The following is a 15,561-nucleotide window of genomic DNA, read 5'->3' as shown; positions in this document are numbered from 1 at the left end:
TTTGAATTCAAGAAAGTTCCTCCCTCTTTGAAAGGTTAGAGCTAACAGCCTCTAAACTTTAAACCTGGAAAGCACGTGCACCTCCTCTCCGCAAGTGCAGAGTCACGTGCACTGAGGGATGGCCCACTTCAAACAAACCGCACCGAGCAGCTCAAGGGAACGTCCCCGTTTGGGGCAAGTGCAAAATTCAAATGAAGTCCCTGATGAGGAAGTGACTGCGCTTGGCAACACCGCCCCTCAGGCCCCCTGCCGCTGCGGCGACACGCGGGGGCCACTGGACCCCGGGATGCAGACCGCAGCCCTCCCTGGCGCCCGGTGATTACAGGGCAAGGCTGAGTGCAGCAAGGAGAACCCAGAAACAAAGCCTTCTGTGAAAACAGAAACCACACAAGGTCACAAAAACAGCAAGAACTTGCAAATCCCCGAAAGCCCTTCGGTGAGGAATTTTCCTAAGCACCTGTGTCCAGCGCTGGGACAACGGCAGGCTGGATACATACCTGAGGTGACAAGAGCACAGACCCAGCGGCCCCGCGGGAAAGACCATTCAAGGTCACGGGCGTTTAAGATGTGGGTCTCTTTCAGGCTTATCTGTGGAATAACATCCAGGCACAAACCAAACAACCAGTTTGAAAACACTCATGTGACAAGACAGCCCCCACCTGTGCTCACTGATGTGGCCTCAGGTGAGTCAAGAGGAGAGAGGGGCTCAGCCCGGGTGGCCCTCACGTGCCCCTGAGCTAGGTACAGCCCCGGGGGGCCTGGAGAGGCTCCCAGAAGTAACGCTTCTGAAATCAAGTACTCGGAAGGCAACTCTGCTAATAACTAATAAGTCTTTAAAAAAAAAAGAAAAGAAAAGAAATACAATCTCTCTTCTCCCACCCGCCCTCCCTTCAGGAGTTTAAGGAAAATCACCACAAAGAGAAAACCAAAGTCAGTCAAAAGCTGCTTAAAGGATGTGCAATTACGTGTGATTTAGAAAGTCTCTGTATGATTAAAGCCAGAAAGAAGGCTGTGTACTTGGCAAATACTGGGCAATGTATTTAAGCAAATACTCTTTCAACCCTCAGTACTCTGCCTCCCACGACACACCTCCCTTAATTTGCAAAGATTTGTTCAACAGGCCAGCGGTTCTCAAAGTGCGATCCAGGACCAGCAGCAGCAGGGTCACGGGAGACGTCATTAGGAGACCTGCTCAGTCAGACACCCCCATTGCGGGGCCCAGCCACATGGGTCTGCACAAGTCCCCCAGGGGACTCTGGTCTGAGAACCACAACACAGGGCAAAGTCCTTTCCCTGCTGACCGCCCCAACTTCAGCTGGGTCTCACAGGGGTCACTCTCCCTTACATCTCAGAGTGGGCAGTAAATCCTCCCTAGGGGTTCTCCCACAAGCAGGACCTTGGGCCAGTCCAAAGGTGGCATGACTGTGGTGGTGGCAGTGGCAGGAGACCCAGCTGAGACATGAGGAGAAGGACACTGTCCAGGGTCGCACACACGGCGCTCACCTGGGATGTCCTCAACACGGCTGACCATCAGGGAGCTGCCGATCAGAACCACAGTGAGACGTCACTTCATACCTGTTAGGAAGGCTACCATCAGAAAGATAAGCGACAGCACATGTTGGCGAGGATGTGGAGGAAAGGGAATCTGTACGCACCATGGGTCTGGAGGGAAACTGGTGCTGCCACCATGGAAAACAGTATGGAGAGTCCTCAAAACATTAAAAGTAGAACTACCATACAATCCAGCAATCCCACGTCTGGGTATATACCCCAAAGAAACAAAATCATTATCTCAAAGAGGTATCTGCACTCTCACGTCCATTGCAGCATCATTCACAGTAGACAAGATATGGAAACAGTCTAATGTCCATCTATAAAGAAAGTGTGGTGAGTGTATATACACAATGAAATATTTCTCAGCCATAAAAAAGAAGGAAATCCTGCCATTAATGACAACATGGATACACTTAGAGGTCATTAGGTCAAGTAAAACAAGCTAGATGAAGCTTAGAGAAAGGCAAATACTGCATGGTATCACTTACATGTAGAATCTAAAGGAGAATGCTGAATTAAGGAAAATAGCAGATAGCAGAATGATGGTTGTCAAGGGCTGGGGGTGTGGGGGAGATGAGGACAGGCTGGTAAAAGGGTTTAAACTTTCAGTTATAAAATGAATAGTTTGAGGATCTAATGTATAACATGGTGACTCTACTGTACTGTATCACTGAAATTTGTTGAGAGTAGATCTTAAGCTTTCTCATCCAAAAAAAAAAAAAAGTAACCACATGAGATGATGAATATGGTCATTAACTTCACAATGTATAGGAACACCAAATCATCACCTTGTATACTTTAAAGATATAAAATTTTATTTGTTAATTATACCTCATTAAGGCTGGGGGCAGGAAATTCCGATGCCCTGTCCCACCTCCAGAAATGGTCATCCAGTGGGTCCGGGGAGGGGAGGGCAGCCTGGCTCTAGATTTAAGAAGCTCCCCGGTGATTATAATGAGCAAGCAAATTCAGGTCTTCCTGCTGACCCATGACTGATAAAACAGAGACAGGGCAGCACACAAGAGATACCTGACACGTGGCTGTAGAGAGGACGTGACATGGGGGGGGGACAGTAAACCAGAAGTCTGCCCTAGGACATGTCAGGTGTCACCTGCACAGAGGGTTCCTGGGGGCCTGGCACCACCCCAGGCTTGATGCAAATGCTTCAGGTATCACCTATTTTCCTTATAAGGAACCTGGGGCTAAGGCAGGTGAGTCATCACACAGCCCCCACCAGAGCCAGAACTCATACCCAGGACCGCCCAGCAGGTGCATGAGCTCGGCCCCAGGTTCCCTGAGCTATGATGAGCCACTGAGACCCCCACCTCCTGTTCTCTGATCTAATAGCCAAAGACCAGCTCAACACATGTCTTCTCATTACCAAAAAAAAAAAAAAAGTAATTAAGTTATTTTAATTGTGGTCAAATATCTATAACATCAAAGTTACCATTTTAACCAGTGTTAAATGTACAGCTCATACCATTATGTACACTCATATTGTTGAGCAACCATCATCAATCACCACACATTTCCAGAATTCTCTTTACCCTGAAAAACTGAAATTCTGTCCCCGTTAAAGACTAACGCCCCATTCCTCCCTCCCCGCAGCCCTGGCACTCACACTTCTAGTCTCTGTGAATTTGATTATTCTAGGAACCTCATACAAGTGAGTCAAACACTTTCCTTTTGTGACTGGCTTACTTCACTTAGCACAATGTCTTCAAGGTCCCTCCACATTGTAGTATGTATTGGAATTCTCTTCCTTTTTAAGGCTGACTAATATTCTACATTTCTTCTTAAAAATGCAATGATCAATTTAAAAAACTAAAACTCTGTAGTCGAGCTCTGTATTCCCCATGCCTGAAAACACAAACCCCGCAGCTCTCACACACTCATAGGTAAATGAATCCTTCAATCCTTTATGGGAAAATGTGTGAGATGTTCTCCAGTTTTCAATCTCTGCCTTGTATCTTGGCCCCAAATTTGGACCAATGAATCTATGTTACAGCTTGAACCATGAGGGATCCAAGATGGTGCTGTGGCCAATCTGACTTAATACACAACATTCCTAAGCACCCAAGACCCGAAGGGGAAAAAACTTAATCTGATCTGAAGGGACAGAGGGAAGGCTCATAAAACCTGTGGCATCCCAGTTTTAAGAGCCTCTTCTTTTTGTCACAGTGTTATATCTAACACAAAGCCTAGTTCTTCAGCTATTTCCAAATTATGGCAGCTGACCAACAATCAGCTCCAAAGGAATAAAAATTATTGATTAAAACTGATTAGAAGTAAAGAGGATTTGCTCAAAACTGAAACACACAGAAATAGGGTGGGTTTCAGAAACAGTTTGCTCTGGGCTCTACTCTGTTTCAGCGATTCTCCCTTTTCCGCCCATGTGACCCCACTGGCTTCATCTTCATGTTGGCTTCTCTCATGAGCACAAGATGGCTTCAGCACCAACTGTGGAGATATGTAACCTTATTCCCACTCTGCTTCCCAGAACCAACAAACCTAAGTCACGAGTGTGTTCTAATAAATCAACCTGAATTAGATTGTTGAAGGTGGCCAGAAAATTCCTCCCACTGATCATAATGTGGGCCTGTGGGTCAGCCTATCCTTTGGGGAAGAGAGAATGCTAAGATCCCCTTATGCCAAGTTTAGGATTAATGTCATCCAAAATGTGCGGCTACTACACAATACAGATAGGGTTCTCAAAGAAAAATCTGGGTGCTATGAGCAAAAGGAAATGATTTCTAGTCCATGTCCCCTACAGCACCTTACGGCTTAAGCAATTCTCCACATGAACCCTTGAGTCAATATTTTACATACTTCTTAAGAACTGCTTGATTAGAATATTAAGTTATCTAGCATTATAAAGTCTCCCCTCCTCTCTCAGGGAGTTGATTCATCCCCTATGATCAAGTTAGAGTTCACGGATGCCTTGATCTTCTCTAATTATGTGTATTTATATACAGTTGAACTTCCAAGCCAATAGCAGCCATATTTATCTTTTAGAAAATGACAGCAGTCACTCTGGGTCTCAAGTTTCACCCAGCCCCGAACACTCTCTGGACTGGAACATAGGATTGGGGGTAGGAGTGGGGCTGAGAGCTTCTAGATCATGAACTACTGACCCAGTATGGCAACAACAACACAGATCTGGGTACCGCAGCTGGGGAAGAAGATGATAAAAGCTCCCCTGCTGGGGACAACTTTCCAACTTCACTACCTGTACCTGACCCGAGGTACGGATCCTGAGCAGTATTTATTCAGAAAGAGAGGCATGCAAATGTGAGGGAAGATTCTCTAATTTGGAGGTTAGAACACAAATCTGTACATCTAGAATGGAAGGAGCAGTTTGAATCAAGGAGCAGTGATGGCTCTACCTTCCGGAGAAGAAGAATGACTCTGACCTTCAACATCACGCACTCCGCAGCTCACACGGTCCTGAGCTCAACAGGCACCAGGTAGGTCGTGTTACTTACTCGCCACAGAAAGTTATGACAAATCATGACTCCTGGTCCTTGGTCCCCCTCCCCTGACCCACCAACAATGACCTTTTGAAGTCTTCCCCCATCCTAATTCTTCACAAGCCTTTCTTCTGATCACAATGGCCTGTTTGATATTAATTCCATACAACTCCATGAGGACTCAGACAAAAAAAATCTAGCAAAAATACCAGCCGATTTCAAAAAGTTCTTCTTTCCAGGGGCTAGAAAGTATTATTAAATCAACTGTAAGAAATACTTACAAATGTAAAATGCTAATTTTTAATAACATTGGTATAAGATTTATTTCACAAAATTTTTAAGTCAGAAAACTGATCATCAAACACCTGTTTCATGTGTTCAGATATTTTCAAATTATTCCACAGTTGCCATGGGGTTATAGCTTAAAGAAAAAAAAAGCATGCTTTTAGTTCAACTAAAATTTAAGTTTATTCACAGTCTGGGGGTCTCAGCAGTGGAGCCCTCGGTGCATGCGTATAAAACGAACATAAGCAGTGTGTTCACTTTAGAACTCAGCTGTGCAAACTGGTCTTTCCTCACCTAAGCTGCTATGAATATGATACTGGGGGGGGGGGCATTTAAGCTATTCCCCTGCTGTTGAAAAATTAAAAGCCTTCCTGCCTACTCAAAAAACTGTCGGCAGAGCAGGAGAAGGAAGGAGGAAGAGAGGGAGGGAGGGAAAGTCACTCTGAACATCCGTAACCTGATCAGACCGCTGCTGGTAAACAAAGAACACCCTCGGCTTTATAACAATTGCCAAAAACTAAACTAGCAAGCAAACCATCCAAACTTAACCCTGCCCTTAATTTTCTCCCTCTCCCTTATCATTAAATACATTTCTTCTGAAACAACCTTACCTCTTGCGTAAGTCCTTGCTCATTTGTAGGTGAACTTCAGGGGGCAGCTCCAGCCCTGATCTGAGAGCTATTCCTTCCAGGATGCACGCAGACCTTCCCAGAGAGCTTCGCTCTGAGGCGTGTTCCAGCCCAGACCAACTGCCTCACTTGCCACTTCACCATGCTCTGGGCATCATCACATAGAGAACTGCCCACCCTGGGCCTTGTCCCTTGTCCTTGTCAAATACACATGTACACGTAAGCACACACACCTGCACATGGGTCTGCACCACTTGGAGGAACCTGGGAGCCTCCAGATAACAAGAGACAATGCGAAAAGGGAGAAAGAGGACAGGCGAAGAGAGGGGCAGGGAAGATACCCAGAAATCCCACTTAGCCTTGTTCTCCAGAGAACTGAGGACCACCTGTCCCTAAACAGGCTAGGAAAGTGGAGCCGCAGGGTGGCCCTCCTGATCTCCACACCGGGCCCTGGACAGGAGGGTGCACAAGCGGATGGACGGAGTGAACAGAAACAGGGTCACAACCGTCTCCCCCAGTCTGAGGACCCGTTAAGGTAGAGAGTTTCACTTCATCACAGCGATGACCCAACTTCCATCAACAAGCCCCACCCAAACTTCACCCCTGGGATTAAGCCAGATGGAGCCATTCTCCAACTTTAAACATTTAAATGGACTGCCGTGGGGACCATCTTACAGACAGGTGATTCCTAAAGGTTCAGGGGTCAGAAATCTCTTTGAGAATTTGGTGACTGCAGGAGACCCTCCTGCCCAGAAAAACACACACAGACAAACTCTGACACAACATTTATCAGTTTCACGGACTCCTATGCCCTAAATCTATCCCTCAACTCCCCAGTTCAGAGGTCCTCAGGGTAAAAATCTGTGCCCAAACCTAACTTTTTTTTTAAGAGTGAAAAATGTTGTACTTAGAATTAGCCAGCTGGACTCAGTTTACACGATCCCAATTTTGTTGGCAACATCCAAAGCAACAGAGTCAGGAGTCAGTCGTACGTCTGCACTCTTCTTTCCATCAGGCCTGATCAGGGTGTTGACCTCAGCCACGCCAATGTCACAGAGCCTCTTCACAGCCTGCCAAACCTGACTTCTGATTCCAGCAGAAGGACGTCTGGTCAGCTGACGGTGACTCCTCATCACCTCCAAACTTGGAAGAACACTGACGGGGCGGAGACTCCAAATTCCACATCTGAGAGGAGCTCCCCATTAGATACCCACTGGCCTGCAGAGCCGGGGACAGCTCGGAGGGGAAGGGACTTGAGAGGCACCTAATGGCCCAGACTTATATCCAGAGACCCACTGAGGGCAGGGAAGACCACAGAAGGGCCAAGACAATCTAACCCAGAACAAAAGGGGAAAGAATCTCAAATCTCACTTCAGGGGAAACTGTGCCTGGGAGTAAACCTTTGAGCATGTGCCATGATGTGTTGTTAAAAAACAAAAGAACAAAAAACAACAGCTATGGTGAATGAGTGTAAAAGCCGTGCTGCTGGCATCCTTGGTGTTAGAGAGTCATAAATTTCCAAGCAAAATGAGACAGAAAATACCCACGTCAGTGCTGGCTAACAAAAACCCCCATGGTATCCTGGTCTAATGAAACCTTTCTCACAAACATCAGCAATTAATAAAAAAAATTTCTCATTTCAATTCAGTCTTAATTATTAGTAGTGCAACACACTGTGAATCTGAGAGCATCTGATATAATGGGACTTTTTTTTTTTTTTAACCAAGTTTAAAGAAAAGGGATGATGATGGAGTGTCTTCCTACTTTCGCCGCACGCGTGGAGCATGGCTGCAAGACTGTGCGTTTAGAAGCCTCCTGGGAGCAGGCCTAGGAGAGCCCTATGAATTTTTTACAGAAAAAGAACAGAAGGAAGTCAGCAGAAAAGGCAAGAATACGCGTTAACTTCCTTTCATTTTCTGACGCCTTATACTGGTTGGAGCAAAACTAGGTGAGTTTGGCAATGTTTTAAAGGGTGTAAGTGATTGAAATAACACAGCACAAAGCATAACCCTTTGTGGGCACATCAACCACAAAAGGTGCATATCACAAAAGCAGAGGAATGTTACTTTTGGGTGCTGTTTGCTTACAAATAAAATATTAAACCTTTCTGTTTTAAAATGTTTCATGAAACCGAGCAAAAATATTCACACCCTTAAAACTCTTGCGAATTCTTCTGATATATTCTGCGTCAGAAAGAGTTAAAATGAGAGGCGAGGTAAACTGGGGGTTTTTTTGCAACAAATATCAAATGGGTTTACATTTCACACTGTCTAAGTGTGTTACAAATGTAGACTCTGAGCAGCCAGAATGCTACACTTTTACTTTAAAACTGGACACCTCTTGCTCGATGCCATGGCGTAGAAAGGTCATCTGATGAATCTTTTCTTTGGAGAGATTGCATATCAACTGAAATCAAGTTATGGGGGAAAAATTTCAGTACAGCTCAAGATATCAAGAGACCTCAGTCCAGTTTCTTGGAAAAAAATGAGCTCATCCAAGGAACTGAAGGGTGGCCTGCATGAAAAGAGGACCTGTGGGTTTCCAGGGTTCACCACCTCCTCTCTCCAGCAGTGCGGTTTTCTAATGCTAAGTCTGTCTGTCTCCCCATCAACCTGAATTTTATCTCCTTGCTAGAAGGCACACCCTACCTAGCTGTAGGCTGCAGACTGAGGCACTCTGGGCATTCTGGTTATTTAGCAGCATTCTCAGGAAAGCATCACCCCTACACAAACACGCAAACATTCAAGCAATGCTAAGGATCTGAGTTGGGAGATAAGCCACATTGCTCCCCACCCCTCCCCATCCTAACAGCACCAGCAGGACATGTAGACCCCAGCCAGCCGGGACGCTGGCCGCCCAGATGGAACACGATGGTTACAGGTATAAAGTTCTGTTCACGCTCACTGTCCTGTTACAACCTATTTTAACTAAGAGCCATATACTTCAGCATGTTCTATTCCATCAGTTCTAAACACACACCAAGGTAAAATCCACCTACAAGACTGCTGCGCCTGCAAATTGTTGGCTATCAACAATAAAAAATATTTTCAGGGTTATTTGAAACGTTCATAAGGCTTTTTCATTACCTGTTTATTTTAAAACAGCCTTTAAAGAGGGGGAAAGGAACCTCACTTTTGTTCTCAGTTTTTCAAAATTTCATGAAGAGGCAGAAAACAATAGAAGCCACGTCCAAGCAGGTAAGTACAGTGATGCCTCGTGTACTGACACATCCTTCCTTACTTCCTACTGGCAAAAACCTTGACAAACATGCCACTTCCAAACAAAACCGCAGCACAGAATCAAAGCTTACCTGGAAAAGAAAGATGGAACAGAAAAATCCATGCTCAGAAGAGATATTTCCTCTAAACTAGTATTAAAAACACGACTACTGAGATCATTCTTCCCTTAGTGCACTTATTAAAAGATCACATTAAGAATCTAACACATGCATGTAAAAATGAACTATCTACAACTGATGATTACAACTGGAGAACACAGAACAAACAGAGATGGGAAAATGAATGATTCCCAGTGACCTATGCAAAATGCCTGTCTGGGTTTCCGAGAGCTCAGAGGGCATCACTGGGAGGGCAGGGCTCAAGGGCACACCTCGGGGAAGCCCACTCTTACATCGTGCAGCCCTGGAATAAAGTGGCTGGCTAGATGAGATGGAGTTTTTCTAAAAACAGAATTATAAATTTCTCTCTTGCTTCAGCAACCTCCTGTTGAGTAACTTGGATTAACAAAGTAACAGACAGCACAGAATTGGAGGTACAAGGTGATCATGACAGAACACTTTAAGATGGTGCCTCTTCTAAACCCTGCAAGAATAAATCAATAGGCTTGCTTCCTACCACCCACAGTAACTGCACCGACTTTGGCAGAGGTTAACATTGTGAAATTTTTAAAAAGAAGGCTAAAAAGGGAAATAAAGACCTTGGTCCTTGAAGACCCACAGAGTAAAATCATCAAGAAATGACTTATTCAATCACCAACTCAACTACTCAACTTCTACAGATATGAAAAGACATATTAACAATGACTCTTAAAGAATGAAATGTAATGATAGATTTTTCTCTGTCAATGGATATAAGTTATTATTACGCATTCATTAAACTGGAATTTTCAGAATACTTACTTTATTCTTATTTTGTTAAGATATAAATCCATTAAGCAGAAAATTGAGGAAAAGTGGGGGTAGGGATGAGAAGAAAGAGAGCTGAAGTGTGGGCTTGCTCTCAGCAAAGCCAGGTTGGGGGACAAGGACTTCCAGGGATTTGGAAAGCCTTGTGGGACTCAATTCACCACTTGGGTGATGGATGGTTTATCAGTAGTGAATTTATTTAAACCTTAGGATTGATGAACGAGGGGAATTCTGGTGCAATGGAAAACCCTCCCAGATACCCTAATGCCTGAAGAATGAAGGAGACCTGCAAGGCCCTGGAAGTGCTCTGCGCCGGCCTGCGGTTCAGCCCCAGTCCCGTCACTAGCTCTTGCCTCCAAGTGCTGCTTCCGGTCCTGGATCCAACACCTAACACCTTTCTTCCTCCTGCCCTCGCCCGGTCCTCCCGCCCCATCAGTGCCACTGTGAAGAACTAGAAGCTCTCTCCTGTGTGTGCCATCCGTACGTCCCCACCAGACACTCATCACTGGCATGGCAACATTTACCTGCCTCTCCCTGTTGGACCATGAACTTGAGGACAGTACTTGAGGGCGGTGCCTGGTACACAGCTGACTCCCCATAAGAGCTAGTTGAGGAGTGAGCTGTCAAATTATGAAGGGGATTTCTGCAATGCTAAAGTATTGTAAAGAATCTGGCCACTCTAAGATTAGCCTAAACTACAGAAATACAAGTTACCTAGCAACTGTATAGTATTTTCTCTTCAAAGTCCTTTCACTTCTATTGCTCAGATGCAGTCTCACCATAACTCTAAGTAAGAAATGTTGGCATGATTGTTCTATTTCACAAAGAGAGAGAACACACTAACTTTGTATCCATCCCAGAACAAAGTCTGGGTTCACGCAGTAAAGAGCAAATCTTCTGGAAAAACAAAGTGTGGTATATCCACACAATGGAACATTATTCAGCCACAAAAAGTAATGTGCAGCATGGTGATCAAAGTTAATAATCCTATATTGCATATTTGAAAGTGGTTAAGAGAATAACTCTTAAAAATTCTCATTATGAGAAAAGAAAATCTGTACCTATGTATGGTGATGGATGTTAATCAGACTTACCATGGTGATCATTTTATAATTGATACAAATAATCAAATTATTTGTATGCTATACACCTGAAACTAATGTTAAATGTCAATTACACTTCAATTGAAAATATACAAGCCCCAAAAAAGAGATTACAATGAAGAGCCTTAAGATCACGATATCAAAATGTTTAAGAAAGGAATGAAGGTCTGATAGATGCTACAACATGGATGAACCTTAAAAACAGAAGTAAGACAAGACAGAGACAAAAGTCACATATTGTATGATTCCACTCACACGAGATGTCCAGAATAGATCATTGTAGGGGTGGTCATGAGGGGCTGGGGGGAAGGGGAATGGCAAGCTACTGCTTAACGGGTACAGGGCTTCCTTCTGGGGTGACGAAAATGTTTTGGAACTCAGCAGGGATAGTGGCGGCACAACATTGTGATGTACTAAATGTCACTGACCCATTCACTTTTCAGTGGCTAATTTTATGTTACATAAATTTTACCTCAATAAGAAAAAATAATATTTTTTAAAAAGCAGATGTCCCACCACATACATCAGAAAGGAAGTCTTAAAAGACTCTCAGTGGCTCTGAAAACACACAGGCACCTCAGTGGAGCTATGGATTCGAAGACAATATAAGGAATCATCATTCAGAAAGTGTCATTTTAAAAAACACTAGAAATTGGTTAAACAGGTCTAGAATTCGCTACTATTCTACTACCTCCAAAAATTCTTTATATATTTATAAAGTGCCCCTTTTCTCTGTGCTGAAAGCCTGTATTTGTAATGAAATCTAGTTTCCCTTATTCAGAAAGTCCCCAGCCTTCCCCTGTATGTAATTCCTTAGCTGCAAACACTAGATCAGTATTCTATGTAAGTGGTACTCATGAAGGTTGATGATTTTAGTAAATGAATAATTTATTCTTACTTCCAAAAGCCCCCTTTTTTCTTGTCTTGTGAGAAAGGTGATAGAACCAAAAAAGAAAAAAGAAAAAAGATAAGCTTGTTTGTGAATATTCCTCCCATTAGAAACTAACATTCTTGGTGACTTTTTCTGATGAGTAAGGAGAAGCATTATATCCCAGTTAAGATGGAAAAGCCCCTTTAATTAAAAGCCCTAACTAAGCAATGAAAAGGCGATCCAGGCGATCCTACAGCGAAGAGGTGTGGGCTGCGGGAAGACGAGGTGTTAAACACGTGAACTGAGTTCCTATTTCTCGCTAGTACAGCAGCGGCAAGAACAAATCAGATGCAAGGCCAAGCATTCTCATCAGCAACTATTATGTTTTCCAGAATGTCTTACTTAGTCAGGTGGTCTCCAAGGGACTCTCCAGCCCAAACACGCAAAAGGCAACCACAAAAGAGGTTGAAACCACTTACGCGTTTTAACAAGCAGAATTTAAGGTTACAATTTGGATGAGCCTAAGACCCAGGGATTTCTAAAGGGACCTTGCATCCTTCCCAGAGGGGGAGGATGCTGGCCATTAACACAGTTCACAAGGCCTCACACACAAGGGGGAGGTTGGTGGGGGTCAGGGGAAGCCACCTGCTTCACACTAGGATGACAATGACACAACGCTTTGTTCTACAAACACAAAACAGCAGTCCCAGCCAGGTCAGTTGTACAGTGCCAACTGTTGCTAAAAACAAACAAGCAAATAAACTACAGCCCTCAGGATGTGTGCTTCCTTTCAAAGATCATTTAAGACCCTAAATTCTCATCCCAAATCACAACACTGAAAACTGACACAACAGACTGGAGAAGGGTCAAAATACATTGAGAAAAACAAAGTTGGAAAGGTAAAACATGAAAAGATTTTTCCCTCGCTAGACCATGTCAGAGGAACCACAGAAATGTCAGTATTAAATAAGAGATGGTCAAAGCTGCATTTATACACGTGTGGTTAGTTCTCATTTTCTCTCAAATGTCTACTTTTTCTTTTAAATTTAGTTTAAATGAAAATTAACTTATGGAATGCATGCATTTTTGAAAGATGCATTTTTTTATTTAAAACTTTTTTGGAATAGGTGACAGAATCACATGGTTCAAACACCAAAATGATAGAAAAAAGGTACACATTTAAGAGGTAGCAACTTTCCTGAGTCTTGTCTATTTTTTCAACATTTCTTTATGCAGATATACTGGTCACTGTACACATGAGCGGGAACGACACGTCGGCCAGGGAAGTGGCATTGTGATGAGAGGTGGGTGAACGCATAGGCCAGTCTCTACACGGAGGTACCACGTGCATCAGACCCACTTCAAACAGGGAATACACATTAGGAAGGCAAAACGGGCAGATAAAACAGAATAAAAGGCTGTGTAAAGACGGAAGTTCTGTCTGGATCTCCTGCCAGACTGTGAGCTCCCTTAAAGCAGGATCCAAGGTGAGGTCAACACTGTCCCCCCCATGCTGAGCACGGGGCCTGGCAGAGAGAGGCGGCCAGTAAATGTTGAAAAGTTGCATCAATGCATGGTCATCACAGAGGAGTCAGAACAAACGGAACCCAAAGGATCCCACAGAGGCAACAGCTCAAGCCCGGGGTGAGGCCCCCAGACTACCGGGTAGAGATGCTATTACAGGGCCCACCTCAACCCTTCGCAGGAAAGGGCAAGTTTCCACAGAGCTAGATGCTGTCACGTGGGCTCTCCTGGCCTAGGATGGAGGGTGTGTCTAGCCTGTACCCCTGGCTCTGGCCACCTTACAAAGGTAGGCGGTTTTGGACCAGCTATGAAGTCAAACTGTGAGGCCTTGACCCTTGGCCGGGCCCCCTCAGTGAACTGTGAGATGAAATCACTTCCCTCCCTGCTCTGAATGCCAACCCTTCCACTCCATCCTCTCCCCCTGCTCCCGCCCTCCACCCATGACTGTGTAGCTCCTTTCTCTTTGCGCAGTTTGGCTTGGGGCAGTGTTCTTCCTCCTTCTCTGTCTCTGTCCCTGAAACTCACTTCAGACCCAGAAAGGGCTGGAAAGCTGTGCAGTGACAGACCGCACTGACCACTAGGGGTGACAATGGCATGTCACCAAGCCATCAAAGCCAATGACAGCCAATAACAGATGTACAAACACCCAAGCATCGACCGAGCTCTTGCAGGCATTCCCACAGAACACTCCAGAACTCAGAGCCAGGGTCACATTCAACACACAGCTGCAGGATCCCCACCATAGGGTGGGTCACTCGTCTGCTGGCCACATGGCACCTAGGTCCAGCCTCTACCAGGAGGGTGACCATCCACACAGCTCTGTGCTAAACGCATCTCTAGTTTACATTTGGCACGAAGAGACTGGAGTCTACGTCAATTTAAAATGTTGAAATGCACTAGACACCAAGAAGCGAATGATCCCAGCAAGAAGAGAGCTGGGCAACAGCTCCCTTCCCCGTCTCACTGCCAAAGAGCTCCTTGTTTGGTCTACATCAAATGATGGGTGATCAGAAAACAGAAGAAGTAAAACTTCTTACATAACACTCTCCACACCGGGCAGTGCCTTAGAGTTCCCCAAACAGAAGCTCTATTTTGTCAAAAAAAAAAAAAAAAAAAAAAAGATATCCTAAAGCCCCCTCCATGGCAACGAGGAGCTGGATTAGACACACTCCTGTCATCACCAGGTGGCGGCCAGCTAGCCTCCTTCTCCTGACCCAGGGAGACCCCGGCAGTCACCTGTCGCAGAAGCCAGCACGTACACATCCGTGGTCACATGCGCTCAGCTCAGCGGCATGCGCACAAGGACCCATGAGATGGTCAGAGTGTTCAAGCCTCACAGTAAATAACAGCACTTGTATTCCAGCTATCATTATAAAAATCTGTAACACTTCAAGAGACCATTATGGGGCTATTAAAAAGATTTTGCATTCAGTTTTCGAGATGACTTAGGCAGAATGCCATCACTGCAGTAATTACTTTATTTATCACTAAGTAAACGGACTTTAATGCTTCATTAAAAAAAGAGAAAAATGATGGTGCTCTCTTGCAGTAACCAAGTAGAAGTGGCAGTGATGGCACTGGCCCTGTCTGCAAACACTGGCCAACTTAGGTAAGTCGCAAAGTGCTTTGGGACAGGCAGCTAAACCCTTTGAGGAATGAGAATCCAGTCATGTTAAGTCACCTTGCAAGTCACGCAGTGGCCAAACCTCAGCAGCCGGTGCAGACATCGCTTTTACTAGCAGGTTACAGGAACTTTAACTTTTTAATCAGAATATGTACCCGAGGATCTAAAAATGCCTTGAAAATATTCAACTTTATCTGACATACTGCCCCAGATGCCTACAAAATTTGAAAATAAAAAGAAAGCCTTTTTTAAAAATTTAGCCTGGAAGTAGTTAAGAATTCTTCTGACACACACGCATAGCAACAATTTCCAGGTTCTTAACTGTGTTGGCAATTTTGCAAGGACATGAAGCTATTC

At 44.5% G+C, this 15,561-nt stretch overlaps 1 protein-coding gene across 2 annotated transcripts in view; it reads right to left on the bottom strand.

Moving 5' to 3' along the window:
• IGF1R (insulin like growth factor 1 receptor) overlaps window positions 1-15,561 on the bottom strand; it is a 280,712-nt gene that overhangs the window by 166,503 nt on the left and 98,648 nt on the right. The gene's annotated exons all lie outside the window — the stretch shown is intronic.

Source organism: Camelus bactrianus, chromosome 27 (assembly GCF_048773025.1).
Source record: "Camelus bactrianus isolate YW-2024 breed Bactrian camel chromosome 27, ASM4877302v1, whole genome shotgun sequence".
NCBI classification, from domain to species: domain Eukaryota; kingdom Metazoa; phylum Chordata; class Mammalia; order Artiodactyla; family Camelidae; genus Camelus; species Camelus bactrianus.
This window is presented reverse-complemented; position numbering and strand designations above follow the sequence as displayed.